Source organism: Mus caroli, unplaced genomic scaffold (genome assembly GCF_978045245.1).
Source record: "Mus caroli unplaced genomic scaffold, Mus_caroli_1 scaffold_11, whole genome shotgun sequence".
Lineage (NCBI taxonomy): Eukaryota > Metazoa > Chordata > Mammalia > Rodentia > Muridae > Mus > Mus caroli.
Window position 1 is genome coordinate 82879012 of NW_028227266.1, and position 8770 is coordinate 82887781.

The 8770-nt window shown below is 41.6% G+C and overlaps 1 protein-coding gene across 3 annotated transcripts in view; it reads left to right on the forward strand.

Moving 5' to 3' along the window:
- The window catches only part of Bckdhb (branched chain keto acid dehydrogenase E1 subunit beta), a 190916-nt gene extending 185287 nt beyond the window's left edge, over positions 1-5629 (forward strand). For 2 of the 3 annotated variants that reach the window (XM_085827786.1, XM_085827788.1), the window contains one exon: positions 1242-1513. The gene's annotated coding sequence lies outside the window, so the exon portion shown is untranslated. Of the gene's footprint in view, positions 1-1241; positions 1514-5389 lie in introns of those variants that run through there. The other variant, XM_085827787.1, reaches the window with a different exon arrangement.
- Positions 5630-8770: the final 3141 nt, after the last annotated feature.

An 8770-nucleotide genomic window follows, 5' to 3' on the forward strand; every position in this document is an offset into this window, starting at 1 on the left:
TCAGGGACTGGTTGTTTATAATACAGTAAATGACATTCAGAAGTTCATCTTCATGTTATCCAGAAAAAGCCAATTTTTTGAGGAGAAAGCTTACTTAGTATAGAGAAATGTTTACTTAAAAAAAAACCAATATTGCTGCTATTTTCAGAATCTTTTATGACAGGTGAATTTTTTAATGGTGTGTGTGTGTGTGTGTGTGTGTGTGTGTGTGTGTGTGTGTGTGTGTGGTTTTGTTTTGTTTTGAAACAAGCTCAGGCAGGTCTTAAGCCGACTCTTGTCCTGCTTCTGCCTCCCAAGTGCTGGAGTCACCAGCGTGTGCCACCACACCCAGCTTGTGAATGTTTTATAAATATTGGATGAGAAATTCTATTTATTCATGGTGTTTCCTAAGTTGGGCTTATCAAACCTGTCAGCAGTGCTGTTCTAGGAATTAAAAAAAAAAAAAGAAAGCATAATATTAAGATATTCTTGGCTTTATTTGGTTTTCAAGGGTTTTAATATAGAAGTTGCCAGTACTGACACCCTGCTTTTAAAGCGTTCCAAAACGATGAGATGAGGTTGGAAGCTTCATATTTTAATATCTGGGTTGTCCAAAAAAATAATAATAATGCATTGTGAGGAACCAAGATTTCATCAGATGATAAGAGAGAATAAACTCAGCGTGGTGGCAACAGCCCCTACCTGCTCCAATCCAGAAAGATGGAATTCTTAAATTCTGTAAGTGGGCTATGGAGCTAGCTTGTAAAAGATCAGAGAAAGCATTTATGCAAACCATGCCCCCTTATGTTACTATGTCCCCACTGTTTGACAGCTGTGTTTTGAGAATATTGTTACAGGTATCAATTAGGGTTGTTGACCACATTCCCTGCAGGTACAGAGACTTCTGATGCCTCTTTAAATGCCTGTGAAAATAGTAGGTTTCTCTAGTCAGCAGCCCTTAGGGCAGATTGGCCATCTTCCTCTGGGGAGTTTCTCCATGGACTGGGTGCTGGAGAGTCAAGGAAATGTGGCCATATTCCTTGCTGCTAATGTTAAAATGCTTTTTAAAAATGTTGTTTTTATGTCTCTAAATTTAGGTTGTGCATTTGGTTTTAAATGTAAGCAAAGTGTGTAAACTCATGCCAACAATATGAAAAAAGAATAATATAGTTTTTCTGTGGTGAAAATTAAATATGTTATTAATGATAGTAAACCTGCACGGAACTAAGAATGCTTCTAATTGTTCCTGATTTCTTTTACAGAAAACCAGGAAGATCATGACTAGATATGGAAATATTTTTCTGAAACCTTTTTATATTTCCTTATACTTCTTTCTTCTTACATATAGTTTTATGCAACGAACTGTCATGGATATTGGCTGATCAGCTGCAAATTACTTATCATGTTAATATAAATGGATTGAGTGCACAGGAGGAATGCTTTAAGGAGCGCGTGGGTGGTGACCTTAAGACTATTTCATGACTATAAATATCGGGTGGTGTTGTATTCAATAAAGCCAAATTACATCGCCTCAGACTGTGTGTGTGTCCTCTTCTTTAGTTAGGAAAGAGGGTTTTCATTGCAGAATAATGGGTTGTTAACTTGCTAACTGAATTTGAGTTAAAGTAAAATATTTATTCTAGAAATGCTGACTTTTCCATTTTGTTGTATTTGGTTTAATTCTTTATGGTCAAGATGGTTTTGTGTTGGCATAACTTTTGGAATTTTTTCTCCATCTCTCCCTCTTGGTTCAACAAGGTTGCTGGTGGACCCAGCTCCTCCAGACTAGTGGGACTGAATCAGCCTCAGAGAGATGGATGACATGATCCTGTTAATTATAAAATTGCTAAGCTCTCGTTGCAGGGGTTTTTTGTTGTTGTTGTTTTTAAATATGCAAAAAATGAATTTTTATTTGTATTCTTGTGTAGATAAGACAAAAATATTAGCCAGCAGCAATTGATTCTGCCAGGTGGAGCCTTTCCTAGGTCTCTGAGCAGGGGACATTCTGCCTTCTCTGCCCCTCATCGAAGTTCTAGAAGATTTGAAAACAGCCTAAGGAGTTCCCCACAGACCCATCAGCCTGGCCTGCTCATGGAAATTGAGCAGTTAGACTCTCCTCCCCTTGCATGGTCCCAAAGAACGTTCTCTTTCAGATGCTGGCAGACAGGTCCATGAAAGGACTGGATTCTCCTGTTTCCCATTGCCTGTAAACACTTAGAAAACTAGACATTTCCTTATAATTACCAATATGTATTTTTCTTTAGAACTGTAATTGTAAAGGCTGCACCCTAGTTATTTTTGCCAACAATTGGGGAGGGCTGCAGAAGGTAACTGGCGAATCATCACTGACTTGGAGGCAGAGGAAAGGCACTTTGCCGCAAGTTCTGGTGCAGCGGGCTGGCCGTTTGTTAGGGGCGAAGCGGAGCCCTGTCCTTGGGTTAAAAATAGAAAGTCCTGTGCAGATAGGATGGGAAAAGTTGCAGGTTGTCAGCCACAGTTTGGAAAAGAGTGAGTCCAGTTGGCTTGTTGAACAGGACATTCTCGGTTTGAGATGCCAGAACTCTGTCTGGACCTTGCCTTTGCTCCTTATTCCCCCAGCAGGCTCAGTAGTAGGGTTTGTCTACTCACCTGGTACAGCAGAACAGGCTAGGTGCCACAGTCGGCCACATCTTGCCTATGTTCAGCCTATGAGAACATGATGTCTCTAGTTGAGATTATTCCTTCAGTTGGTGTTACTCAGGATTATGTGAACCTCTCTGTTAGTTATTCAGCTACTGTGTCTTTACTAATTTTTCTATCCATTGCTATTTTGAGAACTTTCCCTTAGCTACTCAGACTTAATTTCTTTAACTTTCTCTTAGAAAGTCTGGGGACAATCTGCACACTAAGTATGGATTCAGAGAACATCATCTCGGTTCTCATTGGCCCTGCAGGCCCTAGCAGTAAATACACCCTTCTTAAGACAAACATTTAATAGTTAATAATCTTAAGCTCAAAACAGAAACATCTATATAACTGTGTGTGTATGTATATAACAAATGTTCTATGTCATACAAATTAGGGAAATAGTGTCAAGATGGCACTTGGGGTGTTAAACACATAATAATCTAATCTACCACTACTACAGACTAATCTCATAAGCCTGTCTCCCCATAAAACCATGAATATATATGATAATTTAACTTCCCATAGTTCCAATTGCTCTAGTCTCTTTAAAAACATGTCCTATTGCTGAAGACACCATGCGTTTCAGACACTGGTCCAGAAGCCTCTCTGCTGGAGCTGACATGAAAGTCTCTTTCCTGAGGACTAGCTCTCATGGGACTAGAAGGTACCATGCAAGCAAACAACTGTCCTACCCAACAATGGTGCCTAGGATCCACAACAACCATCATGAAACAGTACCCTAAGGGTGGAATAGTGGCACACACACCTTGGCAGTAACCAACAGCTCTCTCTCTAACTGGACTTAAAGCCTGCTCAATCAGAGGGAAATCATGCCTGGTAGTGGAAACCTAGGCAACTACTCAGGGATGGTGACATCATGGGTCTTGGGGGAGAACCTACACTGCCACTTTATTAAACCTATAAACCTATATGCGTTCTAACTACATTCTAAGTATTCTAAATATTTATCCAGTTACCCAGTGATAAGAATAGTCCTTACCCCTCATCAAAGAAACTTCTGTTTGCAACAGATGAAGGCTATTATAAAATAAAACTATAAGTAATCAAAATGTTGAGTCGTGGAGTGGAACCCAGTCCCAACTTCACACACACACACAAACTTAACAGTTAAGGAAAAGAAAGGTCATGAATTTGAAAGAGAACAATGATGGGTGTGTAGGAGGGTTTAGAGGGAGGAAACGGGGAAAATTATGTAGTTATATTCTGAAAAACTAAAGATACATAATATAAATGCTTTACAAAACTGATAGGCAACTTACCTGAACAGACCAGTGTACATAAAGCTGGGGACCCAGGGGGAAACCTTATACAACTGTTCTACTGAAGGAGCATTGCAGTAAAGTGACTCCTAGTGACATTCTACTACATCCTGCTAGATCACTGCTTTGCCCAACATCATCAGAGAGGCTTCCTCCTGCAGCAGCAGCAGACAGGTAGAAAAATGGAGCTTCACAACAGACATTATGCAGAGGTAGAGACCTGGAAACCCTCCACATTAACCTGGATGTCTCCATCAAATCGCTTTCCTTGGGGCTTGGGAAACACCCCAAGGTGGCTGAAAGGATGTAAGAACTGGAGGGATGGAGGACACCAGGGAAACAAGACCTTCTAAACACAGCAGAATCAATTCACATATGAACTCACAGAGACTGAGGCAGCATGCACAGGGCCTGCAGGGAGCTGCACCAGATGGAGTCCTAGGGCAGAGGCCCCATCCCTATCACAGAAGCTACCTCCAACTGATAACCAGTTGCAAATGAAACCATTAGTATTCTACAGGGAGTCCCAGTTGGGAAACAAACTACTCTTCAGAAGAGGGCTAGGTCCAATGCCCAGCAGTAGGTGGCCAACAGGGAACTAACCACACCTTTGGAAGTTCTTTTTGTGTGTCAGGGCTTTTTGTTTTCATTTTTAAACCTTATAGGTTCTTTGTATATTACAGCTCCTAATTTTGTGCTTTTATGGGATTCCTATGTGTACAAATATGGGGTTTGTTTTGTTTTGTTTTTTTAACTCCATTCCTTCTCTTTGTTTTGTCCTATTCCAATAGGTTTTGTTTTGTTTTGTATTATTATCACTTATGTGCCCTGTACAAAGGGAGTGAGCAGATCTGGATGGGCGAGTGGTATGGAGGGACTGGAAGGAATAACAAGAGGGAACATTAGAACTAAAATATATTGTATGAAAAAAAATCCATTTTTAATAAAATAAAAACAGCCACTCATAAAATTGAAATCAGTATGTGTAGTTTCTACATCACTACATACTTTATATTTTATTAATTTTGCATAAATTTATAGTGGGGGCTAATTTAAATTATGTGGACTGGTGGGTGTTGGGTGCCAGTTTCCTTGACAATGAAACCCTCTATGTTGATGAGAAGCCTGTTAAGACATAGGATGTACAAAGGAGGTGAAACATTCTGTCCTTCAGAGAAGGTCCTTGACACATTGAATATTCCATGTGGAGGTAAAGCATTCTCTCTCTATAGCCCTGGCTGTCCTGGAACTCACTATGTAGACCAGGCTGGCCTCAGACTCAAGAAATCCACCTGCCTCTGCCTCCCAAGTGCTGGAATTAAAGGCCTGTGCCACCACTGCCTGGCAAGCATTCTCTCCTGCAGGGAAGCCTGTGATGCTCAGAACATAACTCAAAGGCCTCAGAAGTCCCTGGAACTGACCAGAGAGATTCACTAGGCTTCTCTCTCTTCTCTCTCCCCAAGGATACATGGACAGTAAGAACTACTAGGAAATATTCTCAGACTATCCAAGCTACCAAGAAGAAACTCAAGCCTCAAAGGTACTCAAGCCAACTGAATTCCTTGGAAAAGTACTCTGTAACTTGTAGAGATGTCTGCAGGTTAGCTATCATGAGCTGTCACTCATTCTGAGATAACTGGTAATGTTTCTGTGTTCTTTCTGCTCCTGTAAGCCACCCCAATAAAGCTTATTGTTTCACTAAACTGGACCTTTACAGTATCCTTACTTTGGTCCGTTGGTTCCCTATCTGGGGTGAGTAGATATTTCTTTATGCATCAGGAATAGTGTTGAACAACAGCCAGGCACTTGGTTATAGGTTAAAATGCAAAGTTAACAGAACAACAAATCTTGATAAGAAAACACAATCAGGCCGGGTGTGGTGGCACACGCCTTTAGTCCTAGCACTTGGGAGGCAGAGGCAGGCAGATTTCTGACTTCCAGGCCAGCCTGGTCTACAGAGTGAGTTCCAGGACAGCCAGGGTTACACAGAGAAACCCTGTGTCAGAAAAAAAAAAAAAAAAAGAAAGAAGAAGAAGGAGGAGGAGGAGGAGGAGGAGGAGGAGGAGGAGGAGGAGGAGGAGAAGAAGAAGAAGAAGAAGAAGAAGAAGAAGAAGAAGAGGAGGAGGAGGAGGAGGAGGAGGAGGAGGAGAAGAAGGAGAAGGAGAAGAAGAAGAAGAAGAAGAAGAAGAAGAAGAAGAAGAAGAAGAAGAAGAAGAAGAAGAAGAAGAAGAAGAAGAAAGAAGAAGACGACGAAGACAAGAGAATTAAGATTAAAAACAACAACAAAAAAAGCACAATGGGAAGAAGAGGATGGGGAGAGGGATAAAGAAAGGAAGAGGATCAGACAGTGGCTGGAATAGGATAGACCCCTGGTTAATCAAGGAAAACATAGGTGGGGTTCAGAAACAAAACCCATTTAAAAGCCGTTCATGAAAGTTGATGGAGAAAGGTTACAACTTTGACATAAAATGCTGTGGAGATGGTTCAGCTGGTAACGTGCTTGCCAGCAAGCATGAAAACCTGAGTTTGATCCCTGTACCTTTGTAAAAATCTGGGCATGCTGGTGTGCTCCTATAAATTCTACCCTTGAGGAGGCAGACAGCAGGCTACCTGAGACTGCCTGGCCAGCCAATCTAATTGAATCTCAGAGAGCCCCGGGTTCAGTGAGAGACTATTTCAAAACATAAGGTGAGGTGTGAGGTGGAGTGTGGGACTGCCCCATGATGACCTCTGGCACTCATGTGCATGCACACAAAGGAACATGCACACACATGCACACATTTAAGCAAGGAAAACATGAAATGCTAGTAAGGCAACCAATTCATACTCATCAGAATTGTAGAGAAAGACAAATCTATTGTATTTACACAAGGAACATACCACAGTGAAGGCATGCTAGGTAAATCCTTTATATTCCAAAAGAGTAACATTAAAAAAAAAACAAAACAAAACAAACAAGCAAACAAAAAAACTAGGAAACACATAAATACTGAAGGTCTGGACGAAAGAAAGAAGAAAATGTTATACACCAATTTCAGTTTGTTAGATAAGCAAAGGGGTGGATCAGTAAGTCTGTATATTGAAGCATGTGTGTCTTCACATAGAATTTACAGCCTTTAGAGTGGGCATGGCAGCTAAAGTGTTCCCTCACCTCCCAAGGCACAAAGGAAAATAACAGTATGCTTCCCAAAGGAGAAACGTAGGAAAAAGCACCACATTTGCTCACCACATCCCAAATTCATAGCAAATATTCCAGCTCCTTGGAGATCGTAAAGCACCCGGCTTAGTAACTGTGAAACCAAACCGGGACTGTAAAGCAGTTACCCAATCTTCAGAGTGTAAGCTCACAGATGGGGGGGGGGGGTCAGCTGAGCTTTTGTAGCCATAAGTTCATAGACTTGAAGTTTTTCAAATGGAAAACTGGAATTATAAGGCTGCAGAAATCAAGAACAAAGAGAAGGAAAAGTGAAAGTGGAAAACTGCAGGGAGGACTTCAAAGTTAATGTTTGCTCTCTCTCTCTCTCTCTCTCTCTCTCTCTCTCTCTCTCTCTCTCTCTCTCTCTGGTTTTATCTTATCCTAATTTTAGTGGTGTAATCATGATTTGTACATCTAGTGACCCCATAATGGCTATGAATAATTATACTACCAGACAGAATACTTTTGCAAAAGCAGACAGGTGTACCTCCTAGTACATACATACAGTGTACACACACACAGTGTTTTATGGATTGTTGGATTTACCCTGTTCCTCCACACCCAGGGGTTTTATGGATTCCAGAGGGCTGGTGATTCCATAGAGCCTAGACTAGCCCACAATCATGCCAGGTTCTCTCTGTGTCACTGGCTGAATAGGAGTGGAAATGTAAGCCTGTACCCAAGTAGCACTTCTCTCCCTGTGCTTAATGTGTGTGTTCAAGGTGATGCTTTGACATCACGCCATTTTCCACCCTACTTGCTATTAATTCCACCAGAGTAACGAAGTGCTTAGTCCCTCATTTGAAATATAGAGACCCTAAGTGTTCCAAATTTCAAAATTTTTGGAGATTGAAATATTTGCATAAATCAGTATCTTCGGGCAGGGAAAACGAGTTGAAACACGCTGTTCGTTTACATTCCACGTGCACTTCATGCACAGAGACTGAACATGGTTTACACAGTATTTTTAGTGATGTGAATGAAGTCCACTGACGTCTCAAAAAGTAAAGGCACTGGGACTCCAGTCACACAGAATGACAACCTGTGCCCATATGGCCTCATCATCTTTGCTGACTCTGAATGTAGAAGTACAGTGAGCCATAACTTATTGAAACAGAAATGATAGACATACAATGCAATGCGTTGCTAATACAGTGAACAGCGCGTGCTGAGGCTACCTCATCAGTGCAGCTTGAGCTTTCATCCGCTGCCGCCACCACATCCTTCAGTCACCACTGTGATGCTACATTGGAAATCCCCACGAGGTGGGCACCGTTTCCCTCTGTTTCTGGTCCATTTTTGTCAGCATGATTTAGAATTGTGTTTGTTAGAGAGCTCCGAGACAACACTGTGTGTCAAAATGCAGGTGTGTGTGTGGACAAGAGAGAATATAGTGCTCCTTCAAAACTGTTCCAGTAAGAGGCTTACGGTGGCTCGAATAAGATGTTCCCCATAGACTTCAGCATTTACACACTTGGTCCCTAACTGATGTTGTTTGCAGAGGTTTAGGAGATGTGGGCTTGTTGGAGAAAGCATGGTGCTGGGATTTGAGAGTTTAAAGACTCATGCCTTTTCCAGTTTGCACTCTCTGCTTCCTCATGGTTCAAGATGGGAGCCCACAGCTTCCTGCTCCTGACCCTATGCCTCC